This window comes from Lissotriton vulgaris, chromosome 6 (genome assembly GCF_964263255.1).
Source record: "Lissotriton vulgaris chromosome 6, aLisVul1.2, whole genome shotgun sequence".
In the NCBI taxonomy this organism is placed as follows: Eukaryota; Metazoa; Chordata; class Amphibia; order Caudata; family Salamandridae; genus Lissotriton; species Lissotriton vulgaris.
Window position 1 is genome coordinate 1,671,434,164 of NC_141694.1, and position 14,448 is coordinate 1,671,448,611.

General features: G+C 52.8%; 1 protein-coding gene across 1 annotated transcript in view; it reads right to left on the reverse strand.

The window, feature by feature from the left end:
- NEK2 (NIMA related kinase 2) overlaps positions 1-14,448 on the reverse strand; it is a 216,246-nt gene that overhangs the window by 170,868 nt on the left and 30,930 nt on the right. The gene's annotated exons all lie outside the window — the stretch shown is intronic.

Sequence of the window (14,448 nt, forward strand, 5' to 3'; positions counted from 1 at the left end):
AACTAGCCAACACGTTTCATCTGGCAAAGTACAGCCACGACTTCGCCAAGGCTAGAAAACATAAAACCTGTGTTGGCTGGTTGGTGTAAAGTGAAGCAAAAATAGAGGACTCTAATTAAGACAATGCTAAGCACTGTACTGCGATCCTTGATTTTGCCCACAGAGACATTACAAAATGAGTTTGCTGTGGTTTTTAAAAGGATAAAACTGATATTACCTTAATTCCTCTCTCCACAGATGTACAACAGATCAGAAAGCATTTATAAAACTATTGCTAAAGAGAGAGTTGGTAGCACACCTGGTTTGGGGCCACAAATGCAGCACACAAGGAAACCCTGCAAAATTAAACTTTCTGGCACTGCCGATTGGTGAAAGACAGGCCTCCTTATGCATTACATATTGGCACTACGGCTAGGCTCACAAGAAAGTGAAGAGGTGAGAGATCATGCATCAACTAAACAGGTTTACAATGCATTTGTGCCTAGATGTTAGGAGAGTGGGCCGTCTGAATTCAGGGATGAAAGACATTTATGGGTTGGATAAGTGTTCTGCCCTCCACCTGTACAAACATTGCTTTCTATCATTTCACTGCACACCATGTTGCCTATTGGATCTCAAAAGATGCCACAAAAGGATAACAAATATTTTCATACGCTGCGTATTCTGCATGATCTAAGAGTAGCATACGTCTTGCCTCCCCAAAACATAAGTAGTCCACCTTAAGAAAAAAAATGGCGGCAAAAATGCCATTTTGCATCAGATTATAAAAAACAAACAAAAACTGTTTGGTGCCTAAATTGCTTGAGACATTTTCGAAAATGGCCTGAGGAATGCTTAAGTGGTCTATACTACTTCTTTGGAAACTGAGAAATGCATAAAGGCTCCAGGTGCTTAACAGGTGCTTAATACACAGAAACTTGTTTGGCAGATAAATAATTTGGTACTTCTTCAGGCAAAATCTATGAGGGTGCCTGGCAGTGCCAGATCTGTGGTGTTTGAACTTCAAGCAAACCAGACGTGTATCCCTAAATGTTAACTCTCGAATTGTATTTGGGTGTCCGTCATATGGGGCGAGTATGCTTTAATGGAAGCAAATCTGGATTTTTTAATCAGTAAATATGCATGATCTTAATATAGGCAATGTTTGCCTCTGTATATGGTCTTACCATTGGATGGTTATACCGTGCACAAAGTCCAGGGGTTCCCCAAAAGTGTACATAAATCAATGTAAAACCCAAAGTGCTCTATTGGTGGTTGTGTGGGCGAGCAGCCTTAGCACTAATGTATACTTGGTTTATATTTTATTTTAAGACCAAGATCTTCGCAGAAAGGCAGGTACGCTTTTTTTTTTTTAAATTTGTTTTTATTGTTGCATCATAATAACATAATCAGCAATGCCTATATCACGAAGTATGGCGTTAACATTCTGCCCCCTTCTATCAGGATCGCAACATTTTCATTTTTTTTTGTTTGAAAGTGAACAATAACAACGTCCAGGTGTGTAACTTGGTTTTGCAGAATTATGTTACGTACATATTACATTCTAGGCAATGCAGGCCATCTGCCACATTTCCCCACCCATTGACATTCCAATAATCTCTCATGCCTAAGGGGCAGTGGAAGTCCGAGTTTGCCCATGCCCAACCCCTCCCGTACCCCCCGCGGGCCCATTCTTACTCTACATCATCTTCCTCTTCTGAGCTATCCCCCTCTTCGTCTTCCGGCAGTGGTTCACAGGGCTCCCCTCTATATGTATTCCACGGTAACCATATTTTGTTCCACTTACGTGGATTAGCCCTCTGTTGGTATATCGCCCGTTCCGTCATCATGATCAAATCCATATTTTTGCACCATTGTGTCAAGGTCGGTACCTCTGCCGCCCCCCATTTCTGTGCTATATCTCGTTTTGCTAGCATCATCCCTATAACCACCCATAATCGCCCTTGCAGCGTCAAGTCGGTCGGGCCCCACACATTTAGCAAACAAATTCTGGCTTCCGGAGTGAACGGGAGTTGTAGCGTCTGGGCGACCGTACGTGCCACTCGCCTCCAGTAGTCAATTATGTTCGGACAGGACCACAGGGTGTGAAACAATGTGCCCTCCTCCCCACAGTTACGTAAGCAATATGGGTGTTCTGCCCTCTGGAATTTGTGGAGTGTGGTGCGCGTGTAGTATACTCGGTGTAGTATCTTGAACTGTACCAAACGGAATCTTGCTGATATTCCCGCTTCTCTAGGCGACGCCATTGCGGCATTCCAATCTGCCTCATCTAGGTCCCCCACATCATCCTCCCATTTCTCTTTCAATTGTTGTAGTGGGTCAGGCAAGTTATTTATTAGTTTGCGATAAGTGAGGGATGTGGCGCTAGCTTCCATGTAATCAGTGAGTAGTCGATCTTCCAAAGGGGCCGAATCTGGGACGTTGGTACCCGGTGTCAGTGCAGCCAGTAGTGCGTGCCTAATCTGTATGTAGCGGTACGTCTCAGTGGTGCTTAGTTCATATTGTTCTCTCAGGGTGTCAAACGGGACCACCCCCTCCCGCGTCCATAGATCCCCCACCGTGGAAATCCCTATAGTGTCCCAGTGTTCAAAACCTTTACTACGTCTCAGGTTGCCCAGAGCCCTAGAGTCCCACAAGGGTGTAAGCTGTGTAATCACCCCCCCCCATTTTAGACGGGATTGAGCTTTATGCCATAAAGTGACAGTGTGTTTGGTCGGGCCGATCAGTTTCGCCGTCAGGCCTTTGTTGTAAAGCGGGGCAAGTAGTGTAGTAGTGCCGAGCTGTCGTCTGTCCGCCAAGTATGCCGGATCCTCCTGGGGCGCATGCAGCCATTGGTTAATCACCTTGAGGTGCGCCGCCCAGTAGTACAGCTCCAGATTTGGGAGTGCAATCCCCCCACTGTACCAGTCCCTAATCAGCTTCACCTGCGCTACCCTCGCCGGTCTGTCTCCCCACAATAGGCCGGACAGTTGCCCCGCTATCTGTTTGAAAAAGGAAGGTGGGACCAGTGCCGGCGTATTTTCCAAGACATAGAGGAACCGGGGCAGCGCCATCATCTTGAAAAGTGCGGCTCTCCCCAGTAGTGTCAGCGGGAGTGTCTTCCAGTGGCGCACGTCCGCCCTCAACCTGTCGAGCAGTGGCCTGAGGTTCAAATCCTGAAAAGTGACATGATCTCGTGTGATCCTAATCCCTAGATATCGAAAGGAGACTGTCTCCACCACCAAGGGGCAATCCGCCCCCAGACATGGCGGGGTCCCATGCAGCATAAAGATCACAGATTTCGTCCAATTAATCTTATAACCTGAGGCTATTCCCTGCCGTTCGCACAATGCCAGCAACACTGGAATCCCCTCCGCCGGGTTCTCAAGGTATATTAGCATGTCGTCCGCATATAAGGACACTCTGTCTTCCCAGCCCTCACCCCAGGGAATGCCACGCAGTAGCGGCGTGGTCCTGATAATCGTGGCCAATGGCTCGAGTACCAGGGCAAAAAGTAGCGGTGAGAGCGGGCAACCTTGTCTCGTGCCCCTTGCCAATGTAATGATTCTTGAGAGATGTCCATTGGCCGTCACTCGCGCCGTGGGGGCACTATACAGGAGCCTAATCCATGCTATGAATTTTGGGCCGCAGCCCATATGTTGTAGGACTGCAAAAAGGTATCTCCATTCCACCAAGTCGAACGCCATCTTGGCGTCCAATGAGAGGATTGCTGCATCAGTTGTCAGCAACGGGGCCCTTGCCATGACACCATGCAGGCGTCTGAGATTCAGCGCCGTACTTCTGTGCGGCATAAATCCCGACTGGTCCGGATGGATAAGGTGACTAAGGTGAGGCAACAGCCTGTTAGCCAATACTTTAGCCAGAATTTTGCTTTCAGCGTTGAGGAGGGAGATCGGTCGATAAGAACCGCAGTCCTCAGGGGGCTTGCCAGGCTTCGGAATCACCACAATGGTGGCCATGCATTGATCAGGCGGTAGATATCCTCGCTCTGAGCTATCTAAAAACATGTTGAGTAGTGGTGTCGAAAGCGATTCCGACATGGTTTTATACCACTCGATCGGAATCCCGTTGGGACCCACGGCTTTCCCTGGATGTAGTGCCGCTATAGCCGATTGCACCTCCTCAGCCGTCAAGTCTGCTTCCAGGTCCTCTCCATTGTCTGGCAACAGGGTTCGGGTGGGCACTCCCACTAGCGCTACCTCCGCCATTTCCCGTGTGACCTCTATCTCAGAGGTATATACCTTCTGGAAATGATCGGCCAGGAGTTCGACTATCCGGGCGGGGCGGGTGTGTATCGCCCCCGCATCGTCTTTCAACTGTAGGATACTCCTCTGTCCCTCCCTTTTTTTTCCCAGCCAGGCTAAGAGCTTACTTGCCTTATCTCCTACCTCGTACACCCTATTCGTAGTGGCTGTTATGTTTTCAACCACTCTGCGTCGCAGGAGATCAGCATGGCGTTGCTGACACAGTTGTAGTGTGTGGAGCGTGTCCCCGGTCGGGTCAGCCATATGAACCTCGTTTGCCTCGGCCAGTTTGCCCTCCAGGTCTAGCAGTTCTATTTTCTGGGTGTGTTTATAGTCCGTGATAGTGGAGATGGCTTGGCCTCGGAGTACCGTTTTATATGCTTCCCATAAAATCGACGGGGATGAGACTGAGCCAGTGTTTTCTGCGAGATAACATCTTGTCGCTGTTTTAAGAGCTTTGGTCACCTGTGGGACCCTAAGGTAGCCCGGGTATATTGGGTATATGCGCTTTTGGGACCGCTCCGGGTTGGAGAGGGTCAGTGTCAACGGGGAATGGTCCGAGACACCCCTTGGTTTGATCTGCACATCGTCGACAGTAAGGAGTCCCTGCCCCGGGGTAAGAAAATAGTCGATCCGCGACAGACTGTCGTGGACCGCTGAATGATAAGTGTAGTGACGGTCTGTCGGGTGTAGGTGCCTCCATAGGTCTATCAGGCCTTGCGCTTCTAGGAAATCATGTAGCCGGGAGGGCCCTGGAGCCTGTGCTCGTGATGGGAACCTATCTAGCGTATTGTGTGCTACCGCGTTAAAATCCCCCCCTATTATGAGGTCGCCTTCTGGGAGTTCCAACAGAAATTTACCCAATTCCGGGAGAACTAGCGTGTGCAGTGCCGGTGGAATGTATACAGAGACCACGTTTAGCCACCTCCCCTCCCACTGCCCAAGTGTCGCTGCGAAGCGCCCCTGTGTGTCTACCTTCGTGGAGTGGAGTATGAATGTGGAGGATCGGTGCATTAATATTCCTGTCCCCCTGGACCCCCTCGTGAATTCCGAATGGGCAATCATCCGGTAGCCTTTCCTGTCCAAGGCATGTGTGGCTGTGCCTGTGAGGTGTGTCTCCTGCAGTAGGACCAGGGCCGGGCTGAGCCTCTTTATACTGTGTAACACCAACCCTCGTTTGACCTTGTCTCCCAGACCTCTGACGTTCCAGGACATAAGCTGTAGGGGCGCCACAGGTCCTGTCCCAGGTTCCCCCCTCCTCATGTCATACCGTGTATTGTGTGCCATTGCGTTCGTGGTAGAGAAAATCCATGTCCCATATAAAGCGAATTTTAAGACCTTGACATGCACTCGCCTTATGTGATGTGTGTATCCCGTGGTACCAATCTACACCTGATAAACAAGTCAAAAAAACCAAACCCCCCCCCTCCCCAACTCCCCCCCTCCCTGCCCCCCTGCTTGACGGACCCAGAACTGCCCGCCCCCCCAACTTAGCAGAGTGCCTGACCCGAACCCCAAACACAGTACTTGCTCGTCGGGGTGAGGGACTCTCCGGAGTCGGCGGCCTCCTTCCATGTCCACGGAGGACCTCCGCCCGGTGTCCTTGACGGCCAGCCCATTCAACAGTACCTTTATTCTAGGCCATTAAGCCCGGGAAGTCATTGTTCATCGTTGTTCTCAGTGCCATGTGCCTCGCTCAGTGGGAAGTGCGGATCCAGGTCCCCCCCGGATGTTTGGGAGCCCGCACGAGATCCATTTGCGCGGTGTTTATTTGGTCGCGCAGAGCGGCGCGGTGGGTCCGTTTGTCTCCATCCTTCTAGCCAGTCATGTGCAGCCTCCGACGTGTCGAAGAACCAGGTTTTGTTGTCTGCCACCACTCTCAGCTTGGCTGGGAAGAGCATGGCATAGGGGAGTTCTCTCGCCCTTAGTTCCTTTTTGACTTCGAAGAATGTCCTCCTTCTACGTGCGACCTCCGCCGTGTAGTCTGGAAAGAACGCCAGAGTCGAATTTTGGATCTTAACCGGAGGGGAGTTTCTAGCCGCTTGCAAGATCGCATCCCTGTCTCTGAAGTTGAAGAGACGAGCAATAATCGGCCGCGGTGCTGCGCCTTGCTTCGGTCTTCCCCCCGGGACCCGATGTGCCCTTTCCACGGAGAAAAAGGTGGACAAGCCTTTGGGTTTGAGTCCTTGCACGATCAAGTTTTCCACGTAGAGGTCCATTGCTCTCGTGTCCTCCGACTCCGGAACCCCTATAATGCGGATGTTGTTCCGCCTTGAGCGCCCTTCCTGCTCATCCAGTTTTGCACGCAGGTCTTTGTTCTCGTTCGAGATTCGCTCCACATTGATCTGGAGTTCCGAGACGTCTTCCACCAAAGATTTGGTCACCACCTCTATGGACGACACTTTTTCGGACATCTTGTGAAAGTCTGCTCTTATCAGGGTTATTTCCGTTGAGATCGATCCCACTGTTGCCTGAACTTGCGTCAGGACTCGCATAATGTCATCAAGGGTAGCTTTCTTCTCCCCTTTTTGGTCGGTCGTCTTGCTCGCCTGTGCTTTGGCATCTGGTGGGGAGGCGGACGGCTTTTCAAACGCATACCTCTCAAGACGTGATTGTGCATTGCCTCCCTTCTGGCCTTTGCCCGCCATGGCCTCCGCAGTTGTCCCAGGATGATCGCCGTGAGCTGAGCAGATGGGAGGCTATGTCTACCCAGATGGAGTCCTTGTGGATGCCCTCAGGTGCGGCCGGCCAAAGGAGCTATTGTCAACGACCCTGTCCCCGGGCCCCTCGGTGCGGTTAGCTGATGAGGTTGTGTTGCTGTGTGGTCCGCCGGACCCGCGGACCTGTATCACTGAGGGTGCGGAGTTTGCTCGTGATCTGGGTGGCGCGCGTGTCCGCCTTCACAGGATACTGTCCCAAATGACCCACTCCTCGGCCCCCCTTGGCTCTGTGCAGTTCTTGATGCCCAGTCGCGATGTGTCAGCCGCGCCCTGGGGGGTGCCCACCAGTCCGTGTATCAGAGAGGACGCCCAGGGAGTCGAGAGCCTCTTCCGTTTTTTTTTGTTTTTTCCCAGCGGCCCCGCTGCTCTGCTTCTCAGCCGGTTAGTTGAAGGCGCGGGCGCACCGGGTGGCCGGCACAGACAGGCAGGTTATGGTGCCGCCTCCGCCGTGCGGCCGTTCTCCCAGCGCCCCAGTGGCTGCCCCGTGTCCCCTCTCAGGATATTGGTGTCCCCAGTGCCAGGCCCTCCGCTGTCCGAGTGACTGCTGTCAGTAATGCCGGGTCGGCAATTTCAACACCCCGGCAATGCCGAGGCCTGGGCCCTCCGGTGATCGGGAGGTAAGATGGCGCCCCCGGGCTCCGACGGGACGGGTCCGGCCGCCCTCGAGCCGTGGTCCAGCTCGCCCCTTCACTCACCGGGCCGTAGTCAATGCAGGACACTTTCTTTCTCGCCGGGCACAGCCGCGCTGACGGTCACTCTGAGCTGCTCACCGCTCGCGTCCCGGGTGGTCCACCGCTTCCGGCCCCTCCACGCCGACTCCGCTGCACTTCCTGTCGGCCCCGTCACACCAGGCAGGCCCCTGGCTCCTATGACCTCCCAAGGCCAGAGCGGGCGAGTCGAGTAGCTTGACTTCCCGCCGTCGGATTTTCGGTCTGTTTGCTGTCGGGTGTGCCGCCCGGTCCCGGGCTTCAGTCCCTGCCCGCCAGGTGGAATTCTGCGTCGGATTAATGCTCGGATAGGTCTGGAGGCCGCTTCAACCGCGGAGCTCGCCCTCTAAGCTGCCACCATCTTAGGCTGCTAGCCACGCCCCGGCAGGTACGCTTTTAAATAAAAAAAAAATGTCACTTTAAAAAATCATTTAGAAATTTAGCAGTACAGGTCAATGTTATCCTAGTGGAAAAACAATAGTGCGGTTAAACAAGTAAGTAATGCACTTACAAACCCAGTCTTTGGAAACAAAAGTTTCCTGGAAATTGAATCTGGTGGTGTCTGGGTCCTTGGTGAGGACGAGCTGGGTGTCGTCGACATAGGATACTATGCTGAGTCTGTGCTGTCGGATGATAACGGCGAGGGGGACCATGTAGATGTGGAAGAGCGTGGGGCTGAGCGATGATCCTTTGGGTACTCCACAGTTGATTTCTGTGGGTTCGGAGAGAAAGGGTGGCAGTCTGATCCTTTGGGTTCTACCGGTGAGGAAGGAGAAGATCCAGTCAAGGGCGGTTCCCTGTATGCAGGCATGGTGCATTCTGGTGGGGAGTGTGCGGTGGGAGATGGTGTTGAACGCTGCAGAGAGGTAGAGTAGGATCAGGACTGCGGTGTGTCCTTTGTGGAGATGGGTGTGGATGTAGTCTGTGACAGCGAGTAGAGCGGTCTCTGTGCAGTGGTTGCTGTGGAATCGGGATTGGGAGGGGGGGGGGGGGGGTCGAGGATGGAGTTTGGAATTTTCTTCGACTAATTTTGTTAGCTGTGCATTGACTATCTTTTCGGTGACATTGGCCAAGAAGGGGAGGAGGGAGAATGGTCAGTAGTTTGCAAATGCTACTTACCAGTATGCATCTGTTCTTGGCATGTAGGGCTGCTGACATTCATATCTGTGCATAGATCGCCGCCTAGTGTTGGGTCCGGATGATTGCACATTGTTGTCCTGGAAGAGTCTTCGAAGTATCACGAGATAGGTGGCTCCTCCCCTGGACTACAGTGCGCATGGGCATCGCCTCCATCCCCAGATTGTTTTTAGCCATTGGCAGAGATGGAATGAAGTATGTGAGTGATGACCATGCTATGAGCATATATATATATGAATACTGCAGCTGCTACAGGCGCCGGGGAGGAGGGTGGGCGATATGAATGTCAGCAGCCCTACATGCCAAGAACAGATGCATACTGGTAAGTAGCATTTGCAGTTCGAGGCATGTGGGCTGCTGAATTCATATCTGTGCATAGCAGTCCCTCCATTAGCGGCGGCCGCCCGTGCCAGCTGCAGCAGTCTGAAAAAGTGTTTTGAGAACAGCCTGACCAACAGCTGCCTGCTGTTTGGAGTGCACGTCTACACAGTAATGTTTAGTGAAAGTATGTGTGGTAGACCATGTGGCTGCTCTACAAATATCTTCTAAGGGAATGTTACCTAGGAAAGTCATAGAGGCCCCCAACTTCCTGGTGGAGTGGGCTCTTGGTGGGATAGTGAGAGTGCGTTTAGCTTTAGCGTAACAGATTTGAATGCATTTCACGATCCACCTAGCGATCCCAGCTTTGGAGATAGCGTTTCCCTTGTGGTGTGTGGCAAAAGCAACGAAAAGCTGCTTGGGTTTGCGAATATCTTTTGTCCTGTCCACGTAGTACATCGAGGCTCTTTTAACGTCAAGGGTGTGGAGCATCCGCTCCGCCAGCGTCTCTGGGTTTTGGAAAAACACCGGCAACTCAATTGTCTGGTTCATATGGAATTGAGATACAACCTTGGGTAAGAATTTAGGGTTAGTGCGGAGCACAACCCTGTTGGCATGTACTTGGAAGAAAGGTTCTTGGATGGTGAGCGCCTGCAACTCGCTAACCCTCCGTAGCGATGTAATTGCTACTAAGAAAGCAACCTTCCAAGTCAGAAACTGAAGCTCACAAGAGTGCAGTAGCTCGAAGGGAGGACCCATCAGTCTTGTAAGAACCACATTGAGGTTCCATTCTGGAGCTGGTGGGGTCCTTGGTGGAATGACTCTCTTGAGTCCTTCCAGAAAAGCCTTGATAGCAGGGACCTTAAAAAGTGACAGGTGTTGCCTATTCTGGAGGTATGCTGCCATAGCAGACAGGTGAATGCGGATGGAAGAGTACGCCAAATTGCATTGGTACAGGTGGAACAGGTAACAAATGATGTTTTGAATGGAAGCGTCTAGCGGGTCAATATCGTGGTTAACACAGTAAATGACAAACCTCTTCCATTTAGCCGCATAACAAGCTTTAGTAGTGGGCTTCCTTGCCTCCCGAATGATGTTCATGCAATCGGGAGGAAGATTGAGGTAGCCAAACTCTAGGACTTCAGGAGCCAGATCGCCAGGTTGAGCTGTTGCGGATCTGGGTGCTGAATGTCGCCATGGCTCTGCGTCAGAAGGCTGGGAGTGAGATGAAGCCTTTGATGCGGTACCACGGAGAGTTCCAGAAACGTGGTGTACCACGGTTGGCGAGCCCACGTTGGAGCAACCAGGATGAGAGTCATCGAGTGCTGCCTGAGCTTGTGTGCCACCAGCGGTATCAGAGGTGCTGGGGGAAAAGCGTACGCAAATCTGCCTGACCAGTTCATCCACATCGCATTGCCCTGTGATTGCGGGTGTGGGAACCTGGCGGCGAAGCTTTGGCATTTTGCGATCTCCTTTGTGGTGAACAGGTCTATCTCTGGATGACCCCACCTTTGGAAGTACGGTTGGAGTACTGATGGATGTATCTCCCACTCGTGCATTTGATGGCTGTGCCTGCTGAGCAGGTCCGCCATCTGGTTGTCCTTGCCCGGGAGATGCTCTGCCATGAGAAAGATGTTCCTCTGAATGGCCCACTTCCACATGCTCTGAGCCAGATGAGACAGCTGCGGAGAGTGTGTGCCTCCCTGCTTTTGAATGTAGTACATGGCTGTCATGTTGTCCGTCCGGATCAACACGACCTTGTTGCACAGATGTACTTTGAACGCCTTCAAGGCCAAGAAGATTGCCATGAGTTCCAACACATTGATGTGCATCTTCCTTTGCTGTAGTGTCCATAGTCCCTGCACTGTGTAGTGGAGTACATGCGCTCCCCATCCCTGGAGAGAAGCGTCCGTCGTCAGGATAATCTGTGGCACAGGCTCTTGGAATGGTCGGCCCCTGCAAAGGTTTTGTGGATTCCACCAATGCAGAGAGTTGTATGCCCGACCGCTCACCAACACTAGGTCTGTCAGTTGCCCATGAGCCTGAGTCCACTGACGTGCTAGGCACTCCTGAAGCGGACACATATGTAGCCTCGCGTGCGGGACAATGGAGATGCAGGAGGCCATCATGCCTATCAACTGCATGAACACTTTCGCTGGAAGCGAGTGCTGAGGTCTGAATCGTTGGATCAGCGTTTGGATACTGGCGATTCTCACTGAATTTGGCTGCGCAGTGGCTGCCAGAGTGTCTATTGTCGCGCCCAGGTACTGCCGTATATGGGCGGGTTGGAGATGGGATTTCAGATAGTTCAGCGAGAATCCCAGATCGTGCAGGAGGTGAATTGTGCGGGACACATGGTCCGCGCACTGCTGTTCTGTCTTTGCCTGAATGAGCCAGTCGTCCAGGTAAGGGTAGACGTGGACGTTCTGGCGTCGTAGATGCGCCGCCACAGTCGCCAGGCACTTCGTAAAGACCCTTGGCGCTGTGGTGACCCCGAACGGCAGAACCCTGAACTGGTAGTGCTGGTCTTGAATCGTGAATCTGAGATACTTCCTGTGGGAAGGATGCAGGGGGATATGAAAGTATGCATCTTTTAGATCCAATGTAGCCAGGAAGTCCCCCTGTCGAAGCAGAGGGAGTACCTGCTGCAACGTGAGCATATGGAAATGCTCCGAGAGAATGTACCAGTTGAGGGGCCTGAGGTCCAGGATGGGCCGTAGGGATCCGTCCTTTTTGGGGATTAGAAAGTACAGAGAGTAAACTCCTGTACCCCTTTCCTGCAGTGGGACGAGCTCTATTGCCCCTTTTTGCAGCATGACCTGAACTTCCTGCTGCAACAAGTGCAAGTGCTCGCCGGACATAGGACGGCTTCTTGGAGGTATGTTTGGTGGAGTGGAAGTAAGTTCCAGACAGTAACCGTACTGGATAAGAGACTTAACCCACCTGTCCGTGGTGATGGATTTCCACGCGGGCAGGAACTGCTGGAGTCTCGCCCCGACCGGTGTTGTGTGGTCGGGGGGCAGTGACAAGACGTCACTGCTTGCTGGCGGTGGTGGACCTGGAGCAGTTGTTTCCACGTCCCCTGCCTTTGATGTTGTTGCCTCTGTAGCCACCTCTACCCTTGTTGGTGTATGAGGTTTGGGTATTACTTTTATAATACTGTGTGGACTGCGATGCCTGACCCCTTGAGGTGCCTCTGGTATTTGAGCGGCGAAAGGAACCACGCCGAAACTGCTGAGACTGGAGGGCCCCCATAGATTTAGCAGTGTCCGTGTCTTTTTTCATTTTTTCCAGTGTCGCATCCACCTCAGGGCCGAACAGGTGGTCAGGATTAACTGTTTGGTTTAGGATTGTTGTTTGTATATCCGGTTTGAAACCTGATATCCTAAGCCATGCATGCCTCCTCAGCAACACACTAGTGTTGATTGCCCTGGAGGCTGTATCAGCCACGTCCAGCGCACATTTGATGGAAGCGTTTGTGATGAACTTTCCTTCCTGAATTAACATTTCCCCTGCCTCCTTGTACTGGTCAAGCAAGTGTTGCAGCAGTGTTTCTAGGGTGTCATAATGAGCCCTATCGTAGCGTGCAAGTAGGGCCTGCGTGTTTGAGATTCGCCAAATGTTAGCAGCCTGTGCAGCAATCCGTTTCCCTGAGGCCTCAAATATTTTAGACTCTTTGTCTGGGGGAGGAGCGTCACCAGTGGTCTGCGAGTTCGCCCTCTTGCGTGCGTTGGATACCACCAACGAGTCCAGTGGCAAGTGTCCCTTGATATATGTTGGATCCGAGGGCGCTGCCTTATATTTTTTGTCAATGCGAGGATTGATGACACGCGCCCGAGTGGGCTCTTTGAAGACCTCAGTCGCGTGCTTTAGCACTCCCTTGAGCATTGGCATTGACTTGACTGACTTTTCAGCCACAGAGAAAGTGTCAAATAAAAAGTCCACATCCACAGGATCTGAATGCAGCTCGACATCATGGTTAGCTGCAGCTCGCTCAATCAAAGCATTGAAGGCTGCCGAGTCCTCCATTGGTGAGGTCTTCGCCGCAAAAAGCTGCGGTTCCTGACCCGATTGCGGGTCGTCCGGGTCGCCTCCGGCAGACCAAGGCTCATGTTCCTCCTCCGAATCAGAGTACGCCGGATAGTTGTACTCGGCCTCCTCATCGTCACCATCCCCTGCGGTGGAACGCGTGGGCGAATGTTGTAGAGCCTGTGGAGAGGCCGGCTCTATCGGGGCCGAAGTACCCGCAGAATCCTTCTTGTTTTTGAGAGGAATACGAAAATGTTCTAACACCGGCTCCGTGGTGATTTTCCTCTTGAGGAGAGACAGTTTCCCGGTATTGGCGTTGATGATGACCTCTCGACGCTCATCCTCTGTAAGCGGCTGGAGCCGAGGCTTCGACACCACCAGTGCTGCTTTGGGCGTCGACACCTGCTTCGAGGGCACACCTGCCCCATGCTTCGGAGCGAAAGCCTTCGGCGTCGACTTCGGCGGCAGGGTGAAGCGGATAGGCGTTTGCGCCTTAGTGGGCTTTGTTGTGTGCTTCGGCACCACATCCCCTGTTTCGGGAACCACAGCGTCCTTCCGAATCCGCTGCAGGGACTCCGCGACCTTCTTCGTCAAGGCCGGAGAGGGCTTGACCGGCTCGAGCGATCTCCCCGAGTCGGGAGTCGGGTCTACGAGAGGCACCGCCTTCGGAGCCGACACTTCACGTTCCTTGTCCCCGACGGGCGGAGCCGTGGAATCGCTTTGACGCTTCTTCGAAGCTTTCTTCGGGTCATCGGCCTCGACCATCTTCGGCGCCGACGCGGCCGCGTCGGTCGACTTCGTTTTCGGCGTCGACCCCGAGGCCTTTGGGTCGGCCATCTTGGCACGGCTCTTGAGGTCGGCCATTTTGAATTTCTTGGAAGTCGATGCCTCCAGAGCCTTCTGCACCAGTGCAGCTTTCACTTTCGGTTTCGAAACCGGAGGAGTGGATCCCAATGGCTTCACTTTCGTTTTTGTTAACGGGAGTGGCACATTAGAAATGTCCGTGACCGGGCCCGGAGGCGGGGCTGCTGGACTAGTAACGAGGTCTTGGGTAAGGCCCGAAGGCGATCCCTCGACCTGGGCCGCATGAAGGGGATTGACCCCTGAGGCAGTCTGGGGGCGCTCCTCCTACGAGCTGTCCCCCACGGTGGCAATGGCCCCATCGTCGTCCCCTACCTCGTCGCCGGCTTCGTCAAAGTCCTGGTCTCCCGCGTCGTAGGCATCCCCTTCAGACGCGGGGCTAGAGTCCGAAACCCGCATGACCTCATCGTCTTCAACAGATTCTTCGAAGAT